The sequence below is a fragment of the Myotis lucifugus genome, unplaced genomic scaffold, assembly GCF_000147115.1.
Source record: "Myotis lucifugus unplaced genomic scaffold, Myoluc2.0 scaffold_173, whole genome shotgun sequence".
Classification (NCBI taxonomy): Eukaryota; Metazoa; Chordata; class Mammalia; order Chiroptera; family Vespertilionidae; genus Myotis; species Myotis lucifugus.
The window spans coordinates 32,030-54,591 of NW_005871221.1; the positions used below are offsets into that span (position 1 = coordinate 32,030).

Consider the following 22,562-nt stretch of genomic DNA (forward strand, 5'->3'; position numbering starts at 1 on the left):
CGTCAAATAGTGCCGCCGCCGTCTCCCCCGCCCCCTGCGGGGAGGGCTCCCGCGCCCCCAACTTGCCCCCGCGTGGCGCCCGGCCCCGAGCGCGGGCTCGGGGGCCCTGGCCCGGCCAAAACGCCCGTTGGCCCCTCTCAGAAGTTTGGCTTGTCCTCGAAACAAATCCTTCTGCCCCACCCCCTTGAAAAATTGATTTGGGAGTTGGGGAATGAAGGCTTTCTTTTTTCGTCCTTGCCTTCTTCGTTATTAATATTTTGTAAAGCTCCAGCGCTGAGAGGAGTGGCCCCAAACGAGGCCAGACTGCGCGGACGGCGGGGAGCGCTGCAGCTCCAGGGGACGGCGCCGTCCGGGGACCCCGACTGCCGGCCGAGGTAGGTCGCACCGGGCTGAGTTCGCGTCCCCAGGCGGCGGCGCCTTTCCGGGGCCGGTTTGATCCGCAGAGAGGGCTGGCTGCCGGGCTTGAGGGAGGGGACCGGCGGGAGGGAAGGTACCCTGGCCCAGGTTGGGCCCCAGGATCTGGGATGAGGGTCCGGGGAGCCTTGCGACGTGGCAGAGAGCGGGTGGAGAGGTGAGCGAAGATCGCGGAGGGGCCCCAGGATCCGGAATGGGGGACATTGGACAGGCGAGGAAGGCGAGGCCGGGGTCCAGGCGACGGAAAGTTTAGAGGACGATTAGGTCTGGGGAAGGGGGTCCCCAGGTAGGGTTCGGGGGAGGGAGGGACGAAGGATGAGAACCCGGCCTCGCAGGATTTGGAGTGAGGCGCACGGGTGGGGGTGGTGGCCCCAGGGTCGGGGACTGGAAGTCCGGCACGGTGTGTATGTCGCCGCTGGGAGGAAACCCGACTGGCGCTGGGCTAGGCGACCTTTGGCGGGGAGGCACCCGGCGGGACCGTAGGCCGCGCCAGCAAAGGACCGCCTCGTGAAGGGACTAGGGTGAAGTGGACGCGGCAACAGAGAGCGAAAGGGCTTCGAGACTCTCGGCCAAACTCCTACCGGCGCCCCGCGAGTGCCTGGCACCGCAGGACCTGGCACCGCGCTAGGTGCGCAGGGCGGCGCGCCGTGGACCCGCTGCGTCTTCGGGCCCCGGCTCCCCACGGAGGCGCGGCTCGCGCGGGGGCCGGGTTGGGGGCGATGCGGCCCCGGGGCCGGCGCGGGCTGACCCCCGCGAGCTGGGGCGGGCGGGCCCCGGCCCCTCCCGGAGCGGAGCAGCGGCGCGGAGCGGGGTGAAGGCGGAGGGCACGGGGGGCGGGTCCCCTGACCCCGCTGGAGGCGAGAGGGCGGATCGGATTTGGAGCTCAAGGGAGGCTGGGTCAGAAGTGGCCCCCTGTGCCGTGGGGCCCCGCGGAGGGGCCCGGCTTTGTGGAGGATGAGGGCCTCCAGCCCCACCCCAGTACCTGCGTGTGTGTCGGGGGGCGTCTGTGTGTGTCTGTGCGTGTCGATGCTCCCGCCTCGGAGGCTCTGCGTACGTGTGCACCGTGTTTCTGTGCTCCAGCGACTTCGTGGGCCTCGAAAGTGTGATTCTGTGAATGTGTATCCGACTCCCCTGCGTGCGTGCGTGTGTGTGTGTGTGTATCTTTGGGCCCTTCCGTGCCTCGGTACCGTCCGTGGTTCTGTAGGTCGCTGTGTGCGTCCCTGTGTCTGTGTCACTCTGTGCGGGCAAGTATGTCTTTGTGTCATCTCTCAGCCTCTGCATTGTGTCTGGGGTCCTTTTCTGTATGTGTGTCATCGTGTCACCGTTGTGTGTCTCTGTGTGTCTCCGAATTCCTGAGTGATTCTGTGAGCTCCATGTCCCAGAGTTTTGGGGTGTGTGTGTGTGTGTGTATGGCTCTCTGTCTCCGTGAATTTCTCCTTTTTGTGTTTCTGTGCCCAAGACGGTGGATGAGTGGATGCAGAGTTTTGCTCACACGCCCTTGATCCTCGGCCCTTGAAAACCCCAGACCTTGGGCTCGGGCGCTTGGGCCAGGGCCGCCTTCTCCGGGCATTTGGGGCGGGGGCGGCCGCTGCCGGGAGGAGCTGGCGGCCCGGAGGCGCACAGCCGGGCGCAGGGCTCGCGGACCGATCGGGCATCCTCTGCCCTCTGCTGGTAGCGCCGCGTCCCTGCACCTGCTGTCGGTTGCCGAGGCCTGGGGGTCCGGTTCCAGGCCCAGAACCTTACCTTCTTCGGAGCGCACTTGGGAATCCTTCCCGTCACAGGCCCTTGTGACCCGCCCCAGACCCCAGCATCGGGGGCGGCGTTCCATCCTCCTCCCCTGTCTCCCCTTCCCCCTTCCCTGTGCCGGCCTCTTCCTCTCCACATTTCTCTCTTTCTGCAGAATGGGGGGCCCCTGTGGCCAGGCCTCTTAGACTTCGGGGGCTGCCAGCTCTGTCCGCAGCCGCAATCCCAGGGCACCAGCCGGCTTGGGCTGCCCCGATTGGATGCTGGTGGCTGGTCTGTCCTGGGGCGCACAGATTTTTGGCAGCAGCCGGCTTGGGCTGCCCCGATTGGATGCTGGTGGCTGGTCTGTCCTGGGGCGCACAGATTTTTGGCAGGTCACCCCGTGCCTTTGCCCGCATCACAGCCCACACCACCGGAGCAGACACCGGGAGGGCCAAGGGTGGAGGCTGCCGAGGTGCGAGGTGCGTGGCGCCACTTGGGTAAGAGCTACTAGTGCACAAACCTGGAGTCCCCGCTCTGCGTCCTCCCTGCTCACTGCCCACTCGTCTGACCCTCTTCCCGGGTCACCCTATAGATGCTGTTTCTGCCCGTTGTCCCTGCTCGCGTCACGCATTCCCCCAGCTGAGTCTGTGGTCCCGGACCCTTCGCACGCACGCAGTCGCGCGGAGGCCCCGGTCGCTTTCATGCACAATGGCAACTCCTGCACTTCCAAACCTCTCGCCCTGCTGAAGTGACTGACCGGACGGTAGAACGGGGCCTGGGCCCAAGTCGGACACAGCCCAGCCCGTGGGCAGCGAGCCGGTGCCTTGTTCTGCCCGCTGGCAGCCCGGTGAGGATTGGCCCGCGCGGTCCTGGGCCCTCGACGCGGGCGCTCTGTTGGATCCTGGATTCTCACTGGCTCGGACTCAGCAGCAGAAAAAGCTTCCTATTTTCTCCACCGAAGGAAACACCTTGTTGGCTGTGCGAATCGCTGGGGAAGAAGCAAAACCGGAGAGGGAAGCTCTAGGTTGGGGGTCTGGGCTTCCCAAATCCGGTGGATGCCCCCGTCTTCACTGAGCCCTCCCCATCCCTATTGCTCCTCTCCGCGGGGCCTCGCACTGCCCGCCCCCCTCCCGCCGGACCCAGAGCTACAGCCCGGTGCATGTCCTCCCCCCACTCCCACCTCCACCCCCTTTCCCGAGCGGACTGACCGGAGCCCAGCCGCTGGGCACCCTCCCAGTTTACAACCCCAGCTGGAGGCAGGATCCTGGGCAGGGCCGGGGGCCCAGAGGCATGCAAGTGCGGAGGAGGAGCTACACGGTGCAGGGTTCTACCCTGCTGGGGGAGCCACTGGGAGACAGGGGAGCCAGCCAGACTGGGCCTGAGCCGCCCCCACCTGGGCCGGTGGGGTGTTGCTATTCCAGGAGGCAGCCCCGGAGGCAAGAGACCCGGGAGCTCTGGAAGTTGAGCTGATGGCACCGACAAAGATCCCCATACTCTCCTCCCCAGACCCAAGGGTGCTTCGCCCAGGACGGGTGGGTCAGAGGCTCAGCCTCCTCAGCCAGCCAAGAGATGGATGTGTGTGATAAGTAACCGTCACCTTCCCGCAGCCCAGCCTTGTGTTTTAGGAGAACTCAGGGACTCTGAGTTGGGTGGAGGTCCAAAGAGAGGAGTGACTGGGGGGAGGCCCAAGCTGCGGCTCTCTGACTCAGGGCTGGGAGCACGTTCTCTCCCTCCTGGGGTTTGCTAGGCTGATGGGAGAGTTGGGGGGTGGGGGTGGGAGGGTGGGATAGGATGTTAGGTGGAGTTTGCTGGTGAGGGTAGTTGTGTGACTGTGTGTCCTGTGACTGCGGCTGTGTGCAGTGTGGCGGACTGCCCAGCCCCAGCCCAGTCCCTCTGCTCCCTGCAGCCCAGCCCCACCCTCAGCCAGTGGGTGGGGTCTCTGGCCACAGACCCATGACTTTGCAGCACAAGGTCTGGGTCATTAGTCATGAGGTTCCTCCCTGGTGGGTCAGGAGACCAGGCTCCCTTAGCTCCAGAGGGTACTGTCAGCCCAGGGAGGCTTAGGGAGGGACAGTGCCCTGGCCAGGTGGCTGAGGGCTGAGGTCTTCCACGGGCCCAGCAGAGGTTAGGAGTGGTCAAGAGCATGCCGCTAGGAGTTATCCGGATCTGGCTGTGGGACCTCAGGAAAGTCCTGCTCTCTCTCTTTGCACCTCAGCTTCCTAATCTGTAAAATGGGTATAAGGATAGCATTTCTCCTAGAAGGCCGTGGAGAGGGCAGAATGTAAGTGCTCTCCAGAGTGCCTGCCACAGAGTGGGGTGTGTAAGTATTTGGTAAATTATTGGATGAAAGAGAGTCCCCAGGACGTGGGGACATCACTGCTCCTCCTCCAACCAGAACCCAAGGAGAAACAGACCACACGGAGCTTAGCCGTCTGTCTCTCTTTAGGGCAGTCGAGACTCAGATCCTGGCATCTGTGGGCTGGGCACAGGAGGCCCCCCCCTCCCCCAGGCAGTGCCCAGACTCCCAGCAGGGACAGCCGGTGGAGCCCAGGGCCAGGGCTACCCAAGCGGAGAGGGTTCAGCCCATTGCATCGAAACCAACTGGTGGGCTCTCAAGGTGCTGTTAACATTTATTTTTTCAAAGGCACTTTCCTCAAGAGTCTTTGCATTTCTTCCCAAATGGACGGGCTGGGTTGTTTCTGCAGCCCATCCAACACCGCGGGCTTCCCTGGGGGAGGACTTGAGCCAGAACAAAGAGACGACCGGGGACTGGATTTGGAACCAAAAAAAAAAAAAAAAAAAAACCTTAGGACACTAAGAATAACTCACAGAAGACATTTTATATGAATTGGACACAAATTCACAAAGCAAGAACGTTCATTGGTCCTCCCCCCGGGAGTTCCAGGCTGGGAGGGCGGGAGGGGCCTGGGTGTGATGCGGGCCCAGCGCCCATCCTATTTGATCTTCACTTCAATCCACTTCAAAACGCTGGGTTCCCGCGGAGCTGGGGGTTCGCCCCTTCCTGTAATTATTTGGTGTCTAGTAAAGGTTTTATGAGTGTCTGTGCAAATAAATGCATTCGATGTGCGCTTGTTTTGGCTAGTGCCGCTTTCTATAGGAGGCGTGTGCGCCGTGTGTTGGCCCTCAGAAAGGAAAGGATGAGAGTGAAAATAAAAATAAAACCAAGCTATCGGACCCGACAGAGGGGCAGAGCCGGGCCGGTCCCCTTCGGACCACCACCCCTCTGACGGTGCGTGTTGGGTCTGCAGCCATGAGGTTTGCTGCGTGGAATTGTTGGCTGGGAGGCGGGCTCAGTGAATTCCAGGCTCTAGGAAGGCTTTTTGAAAACAAAACTCTGCTGCCTTTAAAAAATATATATATTTTTATTGATTTCAGAGAAGAAGGGAGAGAGAGAGGAGAGAGAGGAGAGAGAGAAACATCGATGATGAGAGAGAATCCTTGATCAGCTGCCTCCTGCGTGCCCCCTACTGAGGATTGAGTCCGAAACCTGGACATGTGCTCTTGACCGTAATCAAACCTGGGACCCTTCAGTCCACAGTCTGATGCTCTATCCACTGAGCCAAACTAGCCAGGGCCAGAACTCTGCTGCCTTCGATTGCTGTCCTCTGGGCATTCTTGGTGAAGTGAAATGAATAATAGATAAGGGTGAGGTTTGGGGGCATCACTTCATCCTGTAAGTCAGTGGTTCTCAACCTTCTGGCCCTTTAAATACAGTTCCTCATGTTGTGACCCAACCATAAAATTATTTTCGTTGTAAATATCTGATATGCAGGATGGTCTTAGGCGACCCCTGTGAAAGGGTCGTTCGACCGCCAAAGGGGTCACGACCCACAGGTTGAGAACCATTGCTAAGTGCAGGGTATGCCTGCTTCTCCTGGATTTGAGCTCAGAAGTAGCTGGCTGGGAGATGGGTGACAGATGTGGCTCCCAGCCCTCTCCCACAGGGCAGCGGGGTGGGCAGGATGGGTGTTCCTTCTGTGTAGTTTGGGAAGCAGGGGTGCTCCGTCAGGGTGAAGAGCCAGCCCAGGCTGTCGGGTCGGGAGCGCCTCAGCCCGTCTCAGGTACCCTCCTGTGCCTGGGCCGCTGCCTGCAGGACTGTTTGGCTTGGCGCATGCTCACTGTCTCTTCCCCTAGCACTGCAGTCTCGATTTATTTATTATAAAATTATTTTAGCATTTTTATTGAAGTATAATATATATAGAGAGAAGTGCACAAAGCATAAAGTCACTCTCATGCCCCCAACACCTGGATCAAAAGAGAGCATGTTTGCCCGGCTGGCATGGCTCAGTGGTTGAGTGTGACCTATGAACCAGGAGGTCACGGTTCGATTCCTAGTCAGGGTACGTGCCTGGGTTGCAGGCTTGATCCCCATTGTGGGGCGTGCAGGAGGCAGCCGATCAATGATTCCCTCTCCCTCTCCTTTCCTCTCTGAAATCAGTAATAAAATAGATTTTTTTTAAAAAGAGAGAGCATGTTTCTGGCTCCCGGAGTCTCTAACTGCCCAGCCTTCCTCCAGGAAGCCACGGACCTGGTTTCTGTCACCAGACAGGAGTTTTGCCTGGTTTTGAATTTTATGTCAGTGGAGTCATGCAGTATATACTCCTTACCATACGTTATTCATGAGATTTTGCATGAAAATATGGCTTTTTCTCCTGAAAAATTATACGCCTGATATTCTTAGACCCTCATCAAGCAGGGTGTTGATAATCTCTGGCTAAATTGTGCCCTGTCCACCTCCCAATTTACCCCCATCCCCCCACCCCAGACCAGACACTTGCCCTCTTCAGTTTGCCAGGGGTGTTTGTGTTGGTAACTCCTGTGGTAAACCTGCGCCTCTCCCCCGCCCCAGTCCGTCCCCAAGAGGAATCCCTGTAGGTCCTGGGGAGCACACCCAGAATCTTCTCTCGTCCCAGCCCCTCTGTCTGCCTCGAGCATCCTCTGAGGTATAAATCCTGAGACTTTAACAGGCGAAGAAATCAGTAGCTCAGAGAGGTGAAGCCACTTTCCCAGGGTCACACAGCATCGTGTGTCAGATCCTGAGTTCAAACCTAAATCAGCCAGACTCCAAACCCCAGGCCCCTCCCCACATGGCTTCTCCAGGCAGCCTGGCCAAGGCATGAACAACCCCCCGCCCACCCTGCCGCCTTCCAGCAGGGAGGAAGCTGGACTTCTTCCAAAGGAAAGGCTGGGAAACAAAACCCCAAACAGAAAACAGGGCAGGGATGGTTCCCAGGCCCCAAGGCCTAACCTAGGGTGATGCAAGTCTAGTCTGGGATGCGCTGGTCTGGGCTGGTGCGACCTCCCGGATGCACCGGGGGAGGGTGGCATATGCCATTCACTGAGTCTCCACCACATATGTGCAGGTGCTCCTATGGGCTACTCCTGGATGCTCCCAATGCGCCTTTGAAGGAGGCATTATTACTGAGCTCCACTTTACAGGTGAGAAAACTGAGGTTCAGATGGGCCCAATGTACTGCCTTAGGCCACCAGTGCCTGAGGGGCCATGCTGGGTTTTGAGTACATTCAGTGTGACCTCAGTGCCTTTGCTCTGTGCTGCAGTGGCCCCTTTCTTCCCTTGGTTTGCCCTTTTGTCTGAGCCACCTGCACCCTCCCGCTGTGACAGAGGTGCAGCCAGGGGCTTCCTCTTGGTGCTGAAAGCTTCTGGAGTCTGGCCTGTGGCTTCGTTTCAGAAGCCACATGGTGGTTCTCGGGGTCTCAGTGTCTTCATCTGGAATATGGGGATGATGTTACTACTTTCCACTACTACGTGGGGGTTCAACTAGGTTGTGGGCTTTTGAAGCTAAAATTGGTAGTGACCAGTTAGAGGGGGCACAAGGGTCCCTGGATATGCAAAGGTCCTGAGGCAGGAAAGAACTTGATCCCTTGGAAGCATGGATGGCTGGGTCAGAGCGAGGGCATGGCCACAGGTGTGGGAAGGAGTCTGACCACAGGGCATGTGGGACTAGACAAGGGGTGTGGACTTGAACCTGAGGGCAGTGGGGCGCCCCGGGAGCATTTAAACAGTGTAGTGCCACAGTCAGGTTTGTTTTTTAGGAAGATCTCTCTGGCTGTGGCTAGGGGTGAGACCAGAGGCAGGAGGCCAAGTGACGAGGCCATTGGGTTTCAATATCCCTTTTGTATGGAATGGGGTTGGGCGGTCCTGGGAGCAGACCTTATCCTCTAATTTCCCAGAGAGGTTGTGTTTCCAGATTCAGGGTTTCATGTTACACAGAGTTATTCTTTCTGGAATGTGTCCCCCGAGCAACCCCACTGGACCCTCCTTGGGAGGAGGGGCTCCTCTGAATGTGAGATGCACATTTCTGCCCCAAAGCGGAGCATCCCAGCCCTGGGGCTCGGCAGGGTCTGTCCCCGAAACAGCCCAGCCACCCGCAGATGGAGCCGCACTCAAGAGGCGGGGCAGGCTGCAAACATCAATAACAGCAATAATAGTAATGATGCTAATAGTTAACCTTTATTGACGACGTACTCTACCAGGCCCTTTGTAAAGCCTCCAACATCTGTGATCTCCGGGAATCCCCAAACCCGCCTGTGAAGTCGCTGCTGCGTGGGCTCCTGTGGCGCAGATGCAGAAAGCGAGGCTCCGAGCGGGGGAGTGCTGCGCTCGCTCCGAGTTCCTGAGTGTCAGAGCCAGCCCGCAGCCACCGCCTTGCACCATCACCCGGGGGTGCTAGGCGGCCTCCAAGGGGCGGTGAGCTGGCGTGTTGGAGCTCTGTGGGAGCAACTGTTCCCGGTGCACAGAAAAGCCATAAAATTCCATCCCTGCACCCTGGCTCCCACCTACCCGTCAGCTCAGCCTGCATCCCTGCACCCTGGCTCCCACCTACACCTCAGCCTGCCTCCCTACACCCTGGCTCCCACCTACACCTCAGCCTGCATCCCTGCACCCTGGCTCCCACCTACACCTCAGCCAGCATCCCTGTACCCTGGCTCCCACCTACCCCTCAGCCTGCAACCCTGCACCCTGGCTCCCTCCTACACCTCAGCCTGCATCCCTGCACCCTGGCTCCCACCTATACCTCAGCCTGCATCCCTGCACCCTGGCTCCCTCCTACACCTCAGCCTGCTTCCCTGCACCCTGGCTCCCACCTACACCTCAGCCTGCATCCCTGCACCCTGGCTCCCACCTACCCCTCAGCCTGCCCAGCAGAGTTATTCTCCCTAGAAGAGCTCAGTAATTCAGACTTTTCCAAACCCAGGAAAAACCTCCACGTCTAGAATTCTCCCAATGGCCTCTAAGGCCTCCCGGCCTGTGTCCGTCCCTGGCCTCGCCTCCACTTCCTTCACATTTGCTCTCTGTGCGACTTGCCCGCACACGTGCTGGCCTTATTTCAACTCCTCAAGCAGCTCATACCCTCTCTTGCGTGCAGGCTCTGAACAGGCTGTTTCCTTTGCCTGGACAGCTCCCCCCACTCCCTTTTCCTGGCTTTCTCCTCTTCATCCTTTTTGTCTCCGTGTGAATGTCACCACCTCCCAGAAGCCTTCCTTTACCTCCCAGGTCAGCCAGGAGTGTTTCTCCCTCCCAGGAGATGGGATTATCTTTCTTCCCATCCCTCCCTCTTCTTCCTGCAGTCTCAGCGCAAAGTCCAGGAAGGAGCAGGAAGAAGTGATGGGGAGAGGACCCTTCAGTTTCAAGGCAATGGAAGGGGTTCTGTAAGTTGGGGAGGGGACAATGCCCTTGGAATATAACATGGCCCACAGCGTGCTGGCTCCGTGGTTGGGGGTACACCTCTCCCACGTAGACCAGCTGAAGACGCAGGCAAGACATGACTTCTCACGCTGAGATGAGGCTGATTGCTGTCCTGAGTGACCACCCCTTTCCTCCTCCTCCTCCTACCCGGAGCACTGGGGCAGAGAAGATGCACACGAGGACGGGCCTGCTAGGTTCTCGGGGAGGGTGGCATGGTCTGGGGAAACTGAGGCAGCACAGCAGGGTCTTGGGGATGGAGGGGAGCTCTGGGGCTTGCGGGTGGGGATGGGAGTGGATGAGAAAAGGAGAGGCTCATCTCTGGAGACTCTTTTTCCCCCAGGAATGTTACTTTATTTTTAAAAATTAAAAAAAATATTTCAATTGCAGTTTACATTCAATATTATTTTGTATTAGTTTCAGGTCTGATATATCTCCTTGGGCAAGGGAAACAAAAGAAAAAGCAAACAGACAAATGGGACTAAATCAAACTGAAAAGTCTTTGCGCAGCAAAGGGAACCATCAACAAAACGAAAAGACGACCCACCGAATGGGAGAACGTATTTGCCAATGACACATCTGATAAGGGGTTAATATCCAAAACTGATAAAGAACTCAAACCACTCAACACCAAACCCCCCCCCCCAACAATCCAATTTAAAAAATGGGCAAAGGACCTACATAGACACTTCTCTGGGGATTCTTGCTGTCACTCACAGAGGCAACTCGTGGGGCAGGCGGACGAGAGATTGTGGCCAGGGGCCTGGTCCCTGTCACAGCACCCAGTGCACAGGGCATGGTGGTGACTCTCAGGATTCCACCCTCAAGGCCTCAAGCCCTTGTCGCACCCCCCGCCCCTCCGCATCCATGATCAGAGGCCCTGCAGGAGGGACTGATTGTGGGGCGGCTGGAAGGTGACATCCCGAGGGGACTCTGCCAAAGGAATGCTGTTTCCAAGGTGTTGGGATTCAGGAACAATTTAAAAAATCTGTGGCCAGTCATTTCTCTGAGCGGCTCATTACTTTTAAATCAAAGAACATTAAAAAGCAAACTCAAGCCTTTTAGACACTAAATGCTCTCTGCACGTAGGAAGCACGCATCGGGGAGGAGGGCAGGCGTTGTGGGAGTCTTAGGGCCCTGAGCTCTGGGTTCTAGGCTGTCCGTGGGAACCCGAAATAGTCCAGGACTGCCGGACAGGGCTGGGGTGTCCAAGGGAAGCGGGGGTTGGCGGGGGAGAGACACTGGTGATGGGAGATGATTCCAAATGCTCCCTGAACATGTGAGAAGAGATGGAGAGCAAGCACCCTAGCCTTTTCCTAAAGATCCCCCCACATGTTTTTGACCAATTTGAGTACATAAACTAAAGATGATGCAACTGTCAAATGCCTACTTAAAATGTTAAGCTTATGGCCCTGACCGGTTTGGCTCAGTGGATAGAGCGTCGGCCTGCGGACTGAAGGGTCCCAGGTTCAAGTTTGGTCAAGGGCATGTACCTTGGCTGCGGGCAAATCCCCAGTGGGGGGTGTGCAGGAGGCAGCGGATCGATGTTTCTAACTCTCTATCCCTCTCCCTCTCTGTAAAAAATCAATAAAAAGTATATATATATATATATATATATATATTTAAAAATATTAAGCTTATGATTTGGTTATTACCTGCAAAATTATAATTTTGGATGTTTGTAACCTGAAAAATGGGTGGAAAAGAGATAATAGGTATAAATATTGATTTTTCTTGCAGTTTCTGAGGCAGTGTAATTTCCAGCTCACCACTAGCATTTCTTCCTTTTTAATTGTGATAAAATAACATCACATAAAATTGACCATTTCAACCATTTTAAGTGTACGATTCAGTGGCATCGGGCACATTCCCATTGTTGTGCTGCTATCATCACCGTCCATCTCCAGAATTCTTTCCTTCGTGCAAAACTGAAACTCTGTCTCCATTCACAGTAACTCCCATTCTCCCGTCCCCCTGGCCCTGGGAGCCATCATCTACTTTCTCTCTCCATGAATCTGACTACTCTGGGTACCTCAGAGAGGTGGAAACATGGATATTTGTCCATTTGTGACTAGCTTATTTCACTTAACATGACATCCTCAAGATTCATCTGTTATAGCATGGATCAGAAATTTCATTTTTAAGACTGAATAATATTTCATTAAATGTATATATCGATGGACGGCGAGTTGCTTCCACTCCTTGGCTTTTGTGAGTAATGCTGCTATGAACATGAGTATACAAATATCTCATCAGATTTCCGCCTTCGATTCTTTTGGGTATATATTCAGACGTGGAATTGCTGGATCATATGGTAATTCTATTTTAAATTTTTGAAGAACCGCCAAGGTGGCCATACCATTTTACATTCCCACCAACAGTGCACAAGGGTCCCCATTTCTCTACTTCCTCTATTTTTTGTTTTGTTAGTAATATCCAGATGGGTGTGAGGTAGTAATTCACCGTGGTCTTGATTTGAACTTTCTTAATGAATAGTGATGGCGAGCGTCTTTTCACATGGCCTTTGGTCATCTGTATGTCTTCTGTGAAGACATGTTCAAGTCTTTTGCGCACACACACACACACACACACACATTTATCCAGATAAATGATTTGTGAATATTTCCTCCCTGCAGTGGGCTGCCTTTTCATTCTGAGGGTTGTGTCCTCTGATGCACAGAGGTTTTTGCGTTAGAAGTCCAGTTCGTCTGTTTTTGCTTTGGTAGCCTGTGCTTCGCCTGCATTTTTGAATCCATGTCCTTTGTCATGACTAAGCCACTTTTCAAGATGGCCAGCCTCGTTTCCAGAGCACCCATCTCCACCTCCCTCTAAGGGGTTTGACACAGGGCCCTGTGTGTGGGGTGCTGTCGTTACCCCATGCCACACACCCCTACTCGCCGAACATTACACCACGAGGTTATACTTGCTCTTGTGTAAACCCATAACCCACACACCTGCTGTAAAGTCCTATTTGCAGCAACATGCAAGCCCTGCTGTGCGAGGCCACACTCCCAGGAGAAATTCTAAAACGAAAACGACACAAGATGGCTTTATCTCTTTTAGCCACTTGTCAGTCAGGTTGCTGGGATCAACATTTAAAATGAGCACCAAGTGAGATCACTTCTCACGGATGTGTCTTCCCCAAACGCCATTCTGCTGGTCAAAATGAAATACTTAGAAAGTGGCCCATAACACTGCATGCTCTGCAAAGAGGCAAATGCAAGGAACCAGTTTTCTGGGGAAAGCCCTGCTTTATATTCTGGCTATGGAATCCTATTTAATAAAAGCCTAATATGCAAATTGTCCCCTCGATCGGGAGTTCGACTGGGAGTTCAACCAGGTGGTGGGGCCGGCCGGCCAACCACAGGAAGGGAGGCCCCGGCCCTGGCCAGCGGCCAGCAGCCGGCAGCCACTAGGGACCCTACCTGTGCACGAATTTCTTGCACTGGGCCTCTAGTAATTAATAACAATCATAGCAGCAGAAATAACCGCTGTTGTTGGGTACCACTGGCACTAGCTCAGCACTTCACACCGTCTCACACTGAGTCCACACCACAGCTGTATGAGCCACTCATCTCATGTTGTTCCCCTTCTACAGATGAGGACACTGAGGCTCAGGCAGGTGAAGGCATGTGCTGGGAGAGCTGGGATGTGAATCTTCGTCCTTCAGAACTCGGGCTCCTAATCGCTACATGATTCTGCTTTTATCTGCCTGGTTTATGCCGGGGTGGGGTGGGTTTAGAAAGCTCCTACCTCCCTCTGCGAAGCAGCTATTGTTCCACTTATGCATTCATTGGTTGATTCTTGAATGTTCCCTGACTGGGGATTGAACCCACAACCTTGGTGTTTCAGGACAATGCTCTAACCAATTGAGCTGCCCGGCCAGGGCCATACATGTCTCTTAAATCTTTTAAAGTCTATACTCCCCTCCCATCTCCCTGCCTCTGTCTCTCTCTCACCCTCCCTCCCCACCTCTCCATCCTTGCCATTTGTTGAAGGAACCTGGTTGCTTGTTGAAGGAACCTGGTTGCTTGTCCTGTAGAGGAAGTTCCCCTGAGTCTGGGTTGTGCTGCTTGTACCCCCGTGAGGTCCTTTGATCAGATCTAGAGGCTTGATCCGATTCAGGTTGTACTCTGTGCTCATTTTTTTCTACAAACCTAAAACTGCTCACAAAAGAACGTACATTACTCTATTACAAACACATCATGAGTTCATATGGGCACTTCTGGTCTAAATTCAGGATCACAGCCTCAGCCGCCGACCCCTGTGTCCTCTCTCTCCCCAGCTCCCAGGGAAGATGTCCTCCTTCCACGTGGCACTCCCAGGCGAGTCCCAGTACCACCCGTGTGATCATTGCTTTTGTTCTTTTGCAGTTTATTTCTGCTTCGCCTTCAGGGAGCATCTTGCTGGGGACAGACCGTCACTTGGAGTGATTTCCTCCCCATGTGGTCACCACCACTTGCCCTAAGTTAGCTTGCTGTTGGTTTTGCTCTTTGACGTTTGGCATTTCTTTTTGAAACAGTTCACATTGTTCTAGGATGACGTGAAACATTGGCCTGGTTTCCAAGTCGGCCTACTTCTGTCTCTGCCCCTCTACCCTGCTCCCTTCCTCTACCTCTAGGTGACATTTGCTGCTTCCACTTTTTGGGTTGTCTTTTCATTTTAAAATTTAAGCCCGGCCGGCGTTGCTCAGGGGTTGAGGGTCGACCTGTGAGCCAGGAGGTTGTAGTTTGATTCCTGGTCAAGGCATATGCCTGGGTTGTGGGCTCGGATCATTCTTTCTCATCATTGATGTTTCTCTCTCTCCCACTCCCTTCCTCTCTGAAGTAAAAAATATATTTAAAAAACTCAATGCCTCCTCTTTTCCTAGCTAAGTGGGAATGTACTCTACACACTCTTGTCCAAAACTTAAACCCAGTTTATTCCTAGTCAATCTCCAGTCGACCCAATTTGAGATTCATTATTTCTATTCTTTGTTGAAGGTCTACCACTACTTCCACGCATTGTGTAAACGACTTTCAAGCAACCCCGCAAGGTGGGTATTTCTCCCCATTTTGCAGACGTGGAAACTGGAAGTCAGGAGCTGGACCTGGACTCGGGCCTCCCTGACGTCACGCATTTGTAAGTATTTCCGGAGCACCTGTTTCCGGTCCCATCGCAGGGACTGGGGAACAGGGGTGAAGCAGACACGTCCCTGTCCTTACAGGGCTCACATGGGCGGGGGGGGGGCCTGTCTGAGCAGACGAGTATGATCCACCTGCTGCAGAGGGAGCCCCTCACGGATCTGCACGGGTCCCCTCTGAGCAAGAGCCCTGCCCAGCACAGAGAGCAGGTGTGTGTTGAATGAATGAATAAATAAATGAAGAAAGAAGGTTAAGAGAAAAACAAAGCTGAGGTTGTTATGGAAGTCTTATGTCTTTTATACTTGGAAACCTTTGTAAAAATGTATTAACTTGTAAATTATGGATATACTATACTTTATTATAGAAAATTTGGAAAGTATAGAAAAGAACAAAAGAGAAAAATAAAAATAATCCAAAATACTAGCCCCCAGAATTAACCTTTTGTTTATTCCTTTGGGTTTTTTTTAAATGTATGGACATATATATTTTTAAGAAACAACATTTGAATCACAATATATATATATAGTTTGCATTAAAAATCACTAACACTGTGTCATGAATATTCTTCTTATTGAATATCCTTTAAGCCTGTGTCTACTTAGAGGCTGGATTCATTTTCACCAGTGATGACATCCATATAAAATAAGTATCAACTCCAGAGTAAGATGGAAATCGCAACAGGAAGAATATTGAGCCGGTTTCTAGGCTGTGCCTCCGCCCCGATTGCGCAATCCGTCCCAGCAAACACCTGCCCGGGGCAATGCCAGGGGATGCAGCCCGCAGCGTCAGCCCTCCCTGCCTCCTCGAATACTCAGGGATGGTGTGAGCACCTTCGCTTCCTACGGGTCCGATCTCTGTCGGGACCACTACAATCCTCTCGGGCACCAGCGGGTGTGACTAAGGGCTGCCTCTGGAGTCAGACTCCACCTACGTCCCGCTCCACCTGAGATGCCGTGTGACCTTGGCAAGGAGCGTCACCTCTCTGTGCTTCGGTCTCCTCACCTGTAGCACAGGGCAGCACCTGTCCCCACCTCCACAGGCGGTCAGAGGAATCGATAGCACCATACCCGGCACACGCTAAGCCGCCAATAAATACCAGATATTGTTATTATAACCTGTGTGTTTGGAGCGTCTTCTTTTTCTGAGCCGCACTGGCCCTCAGGGCTGCTCTCGGCAACCTGTGTTGATGGAAAGATACCCAACAACAGGATGGTCACCCTCTTGGAGGGAAGCGTTGGGCACAAGGGTCGCAGGTGTGCCCTGACCCCACCTGCATCTCAGGCAGCCGGGCACCCCAAACCCACTGACGGGAGCTCATGATCGTATTTTGTTTCTAAATGAGTCAAAATACTATCCAAGTACCCACAGGAGGCGCTATCGTCTGGTAAATAAGCTCCCGGTCTCCGGGGTTAGAAGAAGATGGGCGTTCACATCCCAGCCCCTCACTGACTCTCTAGGTGACTTGGGACAAACGACTTTCCCTCTCGGAGCTCCTGCTTCCTCAGTAATCGGAGATCATGGTGGTGGTCGCCGGTGTGTTTCCTCCCACGCAGCATCCATTACCGGCTTTTGCTTTTGCTTCTGCCAGTCTGAGCTATGATTTCACTCCTTGGCTCCATGACTGTGGCACGTGACCCTGGACAACAGAGACTGATTCACGGGTAGTCACGTGACCCAAGCTGTCCAATGGAGAGTCTTTTCAGGTTTTGCTGGAACCACTTCTTTCCCATAGCCGTGCAGTCCCGAGGGTATGACTGGGCCCCGCCACAAAGCCATCTTGCTCCCAGATGGGATTGGTTGTCTGAGAATGGGCGTCAACCAAAACCCATTGTGGGGGACAACTTTTGAGCCCCGTGCATGAAGCCAATCTCGATTTTCCATTGACAGGAGCTAATTAATCCCCTCTCTTGGCTTAAGCCAGCTGGAGTTGGATATTCTGTCACTTTCAATGGGAAAACTCCTGCCTGAGTCTTTAGTCAATAGCACCTGTCTCCCCGAGTCCTTGTGTGGATCAGAGAAGGAAACGTATAGAAAGCTCTCAACACATTGCTTGGCACAAAGTAAGTGCTTAATACATCGTTTGTATTGTTGTCGTTATAATTTAACTGTAGAAAAGCAAGAAAATGTTGCTAAAACAAACAGAAAATCAGGGGGGAAAGCACACATTATTCCTAACTTCTCCTCTTAGGGGTAATCAGGCCAATATTTTGAGCTGTTTTTCTTCCAGACATCTTCCTATATATACAGGGTATCCCCAAAAATGTATACACACTTTCAATAATTATTAACTCCAATGAGTTCATTCTGAAAAAAGAAAAGAAAAAAAGAGAAACATCAGTTGAGCTATCAGCTGTTTAGTGTGTTTACATTTTTTGGGGGATGCTCTCTATCTATATACTAAAGGCCCGATGCACAAAATTCGTGCAAGGGGCTCGGCCCTTGCAGCCCCAGCTTCGTCCAGAAGGTCTCCGGGAAGGTGGTTCGGCTGTCCAGTCTAATTAGCATATTACGCTTTTATTATTATAGATATATAAAAGGCTAATATGCTAAGTGTGACATGTACTAGCCATTTACAGAGAAACGGCACCACAGACCTGGTGCCTACAAAGCAACACTCGGCTTCCCCCAAGTGGGACACAGGCCCCGCCACCACCTTGGAGTGACAGCCCAACAAATCGCAGCCAACGCTGCCAAGACCCCATGGTGCAAAATGCGGCCCACAGCCCAGCTCAATCTGGAAACAGTGGCTGTGGGAGCTGGGTAATGACATCACGTAGCAACGCTGAGCTTCCTCTCCCTAGCGACTAGCCTCCTTGGAGTTTCTTCAGCCCAGGAGCACAACTTGCTTTATAGCCAGGTGCAAACATTTTACACTTTAACCAAATGTCTGTGAAGCATTTTCCCATGCTCATCTCATTTGATCCTCACAGAAGTCCTAGAGTAGGTAGACAGGAGATTTGGTAGAATCCTATTTTCTTTACATTAGCCAGAAAACAGAGATTTAGAGAGTTTAGAAACTTGACCCGACTGAAAAGAAAGTAAGAGATGGTGGAACTTGAAAATGACTTCAGGTTTTCTCACTGCGCAGAATATAGTCAAACACTGCTGCAGTTAAATATTTCATCCTTTGTTCTTCCTGTGTGATCTACAATAATAATCTGCTTCGTGTTGATATTTACTGCTGTGTTGCTGACAATTACCTGAAAGAGAAGTTGGGGTGCTTCACTGGGCTGGAAAAAGTTTAGCTAAATCAGAAAGCAGGTCTAATTAAGCAAGTTTATTTAGCCACACTAATAAAAGAGAAACATGCAAATTGACCATCCCTCCACTACACGCACCAGCCAATCAGAGCGAGTATGCAAATTAACCCAACAAAGATGGCGGTTAATTTGCATATGCAGGCACGGAGCGAAGACTGAAGACAACGTAGAAGGAAGCCAAGCACTGCAGAAGGGAGCAAAGCTGCGGAGAAGCAAGCAAGGTGGCGGAGACGGGAGGGAAGCAAGCAGGGCTGTGGAGATGGGAGCTCCGGCCGCAGGAAGCCCTATTCTTGCAGGAATAGGCCCAAGGAAGCCCTATTCTTGCAGGAATCTTCCTGCAATAGGCCTCTAATATATATATATATATATATATATATATATATATATATATATATATATCTCTCGCTGGCACCAATCGCATGTGTGTGCTTCCATGTCATTGTCGATCATGAATTTGGTTGACACTTCTATTATAAAGAAAGGGCGAATAGCGATATTAAAATATTTCTTCTAATTAATTTCCTTTCAATGTGCACAAATTCGTGCACCGGGCCTCTAGTGTATTTATAAAAACCCAAATGAGATTATTCTCTAATACTGCATCATACCTGCTTCCCCAAGAAATCAAACACACTGTAAAGATATATCTGCACAGCACAGCCATTCATCGTGGCTGCATAGCACTCCATGCTTTTGTTGGATATGCAGGTTCTCTCCAAGTTATTTTGTATAAATAATAAATGATGTAATGTTCTCTATTATCTTTCAATCAATTGACCTGTACATTTGCGCATTTTATACTTATCTAATGATCAGTTTTGAAGACTAGAACTGCAGAATCAAAGAGTTTTACAGATTTAAAAAAACCTACATGGTAATTTTCTTGGAAATGTAATTTTCTTGGAAATGTTTAAATTTTGAGTAAAATACATGTCTTTATCCCTTTAGGCTGCTCTAACAGAACACCAGAGACTGAGTGGCTTTTAAACAACAGAAACTTATCGTTTACAACCCTGGAGGCTGAAAGTCCAAGGTCAGGGTGCTGGAAGTTTCGGTGTCAGTGTTAGGGAAGACTCACTTCCTCATTCACAGACAGCCCCTTCTCACTGTGTTTTATGGTCTCTTTGCTTTTTTTTTTTTCTAAATATATTTTATTGATTTTTTACAGAGGAAGAGAGAGGGATAGAGTTAGAAACACCGATTAGAGAGAAACATCAATCAGCTGCTTCCTGCACACCTCCTACTGGGGATGTGCCCGAAACCAAGGTACATGCCCTTGACTGGAATCAAACCTGGGACCTTTCAGTCTGCAGGCGGACACTCTATCCACTGAGCCAAACCGGTTAGTGCACAGTCTCTTTGATTAGGGGCGCTAATCCTATTCATGAGGGCTCCACCCTCATGACCTCATCACCTCCCAAAGGCCCCGCCTCCTAACATGATCACATTGGGGATTAGGCTTCAATATATACATTTTGGGCAGACACTTAGCAACGCATTATTAAATATTTAAATGTCTTGCTTAGCTGGCGTGGCTCAGTGGTTGAGTGTCAACCTAAGAACCAGGAGGTCACGGTTCGATTCCCAGTCAGGGCACATGTCTGGGTTGTGGGCTCGATCCCCAGTGTGGGGCATGCAGGAGGCAGTCGACCAATGATTCTCCCTCACCATTGATGTTCCTGTCTCTCTCTCCTACTCCCTTCCTCTCTGGAATCAATAAAAATACATGAAAAAATATTTAAATGTCTTTTCCAGACAAAAAAAAAAAGCCCGGTTCGGTGGCTCTAAGTTTTGCTGTGCGTCAGACACTTTTACGGCACTTTTACGGCTCGGATGTCGTGAGTTCTCACGATCCCCCAAGGGAAGGGACCGTGATCACCATCACTCTGACGTCATCAGCTGGAAATTTAAAAAAATTTACTCTAAGGAATTTTATATCAAATTTAAAAGGAACATACCGATTACATGTATATACACATTTACACAAAAACACAAACTTTCTGTGGATAAAGAGATTTTCAAAGTTGGACAGAACCTTACATATCACATCAGACCATCCCCTCCTTAAGTGGGGTGAGTGGTTCTCTATAAGCGGGTCTCGCTGGCTCCGAGCACCGGCCCCTTCACCGCGGAGACCGAGCCGAGCGCCTCGCAGAGCCCCCTCTTCTGGGTGTTTCAGGGAGCCCGGCCGGGAGGGGAGTGTAGCGCGTACCTCCAGGTAAATCCTGGTTGCCATTTTATTTTGAAGGAAGAAGTAAGTTGCATTTGTATGCAGAGGACATGATTATGTGGAAAACCCAATATAATCTACAGAAAACCTACTCACAGGAATAAATGAGTTTAATAAAATTGCAAGGTACAAGATCAAAATCCAAAGACCAACTGTATTTCTGAGGACCAGCAATCACAAACGACGTCTCCTTCAGCTGCGTTATTGAGATGTGGTTCACATACATCCCGAAGGTCACTGGGCACTGCGCTGCGGACAGAGTTCACCACCGAGGCCACTGTCATGCAGAGCCGACCCTCCCGCTGCACTTCCTGTGCTTTGATGACCTTGGAGGGGAAGGTGGGGTCACTCCTCCAGCTTCTGCTTGGTGAGGGGCCCCACAGCAGAGCTGCTTGGGCACGTGAAGAGCTAGAGCTGCGTGAAGTGGGGCTTCCTTCCACAAAACCCCTCGCCCCCAGGGAGCAATCCCCTTGCCAGGAGAGCCGTGTCCACACTGGCGTGGGGGCTGCCACGCTGCCGTCCAGAGCAGCCACAGCCTGTCCCCTGTGCTGATTCTGGCTGTCTTCTTTCAGAGGCTACTGCTCCTCCCCGAAACCCTGCCCCCATCGCCCCAGCTCGCCGGCCCCCCGAGGCTGTCACATGTGGGAACCCGCTGGGGGTGCCTCGCACACCTGCCCCAGGACACTGCCCGTCCTCAGGGCGTGCACATAGCTGCTGAGCAGACGCTTGTTGCTGAACTTGGACGTGGCTGCCCCTTGGCCCAGCTGGACGGTCCATTCTGTGACGCAGAGACAGAGGTTCGAAGGGGACGTGACCTGCCCAATGGCAAGTCACGATGGACCAGAATTTCTGTGCTGGTTCTGCCGTGTCCTCGAGGCCCATTTCTCAGCAGCTCCCGAAACGCGCAATCTGAGAGGCTCCGAACAGGGAGGCGGGTGGTGGAAGGGGTGTGAGTGAGTGACGCACGGTGTGCGCTGCAGGGATAACGGGGTGGCTCCCCCCTCCGTGTCCCTGGATCCTAGTCCTGGTACACTGTGTCCCTGGCCACCTCTTCCCTCCCGGAATCCTACTGCAATCCCAGCTTCCTGCCCCTGGGGCACCTGATTTGGAGGCCCCTCACCTGCCATGGCCTGGGGGCGGGGGGGCGGGTGTTGGGATGGGGCTGGGCTGGAGAGAGGCTGGGTTTGACAGGCAGCTGAGCTCACCGGGCTGCAGGCCTGGCCCTCTCCCCGCCTCCCACCCCAGCTGGCTCCAGAAGGGAAGCAGGGGGTGGCGGGGGGGGCAACTTCACAGGGAAACTTTTGTTCTTGCCCAGAACAGACACAGGCTGGGGACCCAGCTTCCCCTTGGCTGCCACGGAGACTGGGGCCACTTGAGTTCATGTTTATTTTCACAGCGTGGATTCCATGGAGATCATCATCCCTGACAGGGACGCCCTGGGGAGAGGGCTTGGCCTCCACGGAGCACCTACTATGTGCTGGGCCTAAGGTAGGCGGGAGCCAATGAAATCCAGGGGTTAGACTGCAGTGGAACTGCACTGACTGAGGAGGAGGCAGTCCAGGTTCAGAGAGGGGAAGCTACCGGCCCAAGGTCACACGGCACGTGAGTGGAGAGCGGGAAGGGAAGGCCCCCTGCTCCCCGGGGCTCCTTCTACTTTGTGCCTGAGTCACGGTCAGAGGAACTGGTCTCCCTGGGTCTCGAGGAGGAAGTGTTGCCGAGGGCTCCCCACGAGCCAGGGCCCCCGGAGAAGGATGGATAAGAGTGTGGGAGTCTTTTCCAAGGGGCTCGACGTCAAGGCCTTGGCCAAGCGGCGTAACTCCCTGAGCCTCGCTCCCCTCCTCTGCGTAATGGGGCCAATACCAATGTCTGCCTCACCGGGGCGCTGCGCTGATGGATGAGCAGGGGGAACTCAGGATCAGCCATTGCTAACATTGTTATTACTGCCGAGGCCGAGAGGGTGTGAGGGGGGCTGACCGCGTCTGGAACCCGCTGCTGGTCTTCCCTGAGGAACACACTGGAGATTTCACAAGGAATCACCCCCCCCAACCCCCGCTCCCCGCACTCATCCCGGCTGCCCCCCCCCC

General features: G+C 53.2%; 1 long non-coding RNA gene across 1 annotated transcript; it reads left to right on the forward strand.

Moving 5' to 3' along the window:
- Positions 1-80: 80 nt before the first annotated feature.
- Positions 81-16,081, forward strand: LOC106698392. The gene is made up of 3 exons (XR_002831086.1): positions 81-374; positions 14,848-14,986; positions 15,591-16,081. It is a non-coding gene; the product is annotated as an uncharacterized LOC106698392 (long non-coding RNA).
- The last annotated feature ends 6,481 nt before the right edge of the window (positions 16,082-22,562 follow it).